Consider the following 1,342-nt stretch of genomic DNA (forward strand, 5'->3'; position numbering starts at 1 on the left):
GATCCTCCCAGACCAGGGCACGAACCCGTATCCCCTGCATCGGCAGGCGGACTCTCAACCACTGCGCCACCAGGGAAGCCCATAGCTCACCTTTTAATTGAGAGTGTGAGAAGGAAAGAGTAAACATGTTAACTTTAGCAGCAAGAATGCTGCTCTAAGGATTATGAAAGGCAAGTTGGCTTTTATCCCATTTGATGCCAATATATGTGTATACAAGTCATAATCCACAAGGAGTGTTTAAGGGCAAAAATGTAGCTTCTTAGCATACAAAAGCTAATGAGCATTTGAAAAATATTTGAACTTGGAAATTAAATAAAACCTTAGTAACAGGGCTGTGTGCGAGGCTGGTGATATCTGCTCAAGGACGGCCCTATGCTGGCACCAGAAGAACATTGCTTGTCTAGGTGTTTTTATACTGCAGAGCTGGTTGGAAGACAGGTTACAACTGGAAAAGCCAAAGAAAAGCTTCCATTAACTTCATCTTATTTTAGGGTTCTGGTTCTTGGAATGCTTCCATCTAAGCTTCCATCTAAGAATGTTGGTCTGTGTCTTCCAAACGGAGAATATTTTTCTTGATTGAGCTTTTCTTTTTCTTTTTATTTTATCTCCACCACTTCATGAGCTCTTTCAGCCCATCACTTTTTCCAGAAATCCTGGAAGAGGACCACCACAATTACTATTCTGACCATCAGTGCACAAGCTGAGCCGATGGCCAGAGCAAGGAAGTGGATCTCAGAGACACGTGCAGTGTGCACGATGCTGACCCAGATCTCCCCTATCAGCACATCAACATCACGTGGGTTCTTCACCTTGCAGGTTTATGTCCCAAGGTCATCAAACTGCAGCTTACAGAGGATGATGGAGACATCATACCGGCTCGGGGTTCCCATCCCAGACCACCCGGTCCTTGAAACGCCCACTCATGGGTTTGAAGGGATCCACATGGTAGTCGAAAACAAACTGCTCAGACACCCCCACCTCCAGGTCACTGTTAGTGCATCAGCCATAGGGGCAAAGCTGGAGAAAGTGCACAGAAGATAAAGAGAATTAAATTGTCCTGTTCTTGCATTTAGAGAGTGTACCATAAAGCTCAGGGAATTTTATTCTCTCTTTTTTTTTTTTTTTTTTTTGTTTGGTACGCGGGCCTCTCACTGTTGTGGCCTCTCCCGTTGCGGAGCACAGGCTCCGGACGCGCAGGCTCAGCGGCTAGGGCTCACGGGCCCAGCCGCTCCGCGGCATGTGGGATCTTCGCGGACCGGGGCACGAACCCGTGTCCCCTGCATCGGCAGGCGGACTCTCAACCACTGCGCCACCAGGGAAGCCCAGGGATTTTTATTCTTAA

The 1,342-nt window shown here is 47.5% G+C and overlaps 1 pseudogene; it reads right to left on the reverse strand.

Moving 5' to 3' along the window:
• Positions 1-529: 529 nt before the first annotated feature.
• Positions 530-1,085, reverse strand: LOC132507503 (myelin protein zero-like protein 2; annotated as a pseudogene).
• Positions 1,086-1,342: the final 257 nt, after the last annotated feature.

The sequence above is a fragment of the Lagenorhynchus albirostris genome, chromosome 16 (assembly GCF_949774975.1).
Source record: "Lagenorhynchus albirostris chromosome 16, mLagAlb1.1, whole genome shotgun sequence".
NCBI lineage: Eukaryota > Metazoa > Chordata > Mammalia > Artiodactyla > Delphinidae > Lagenorhynchus > Lagenorhynchus albirostris.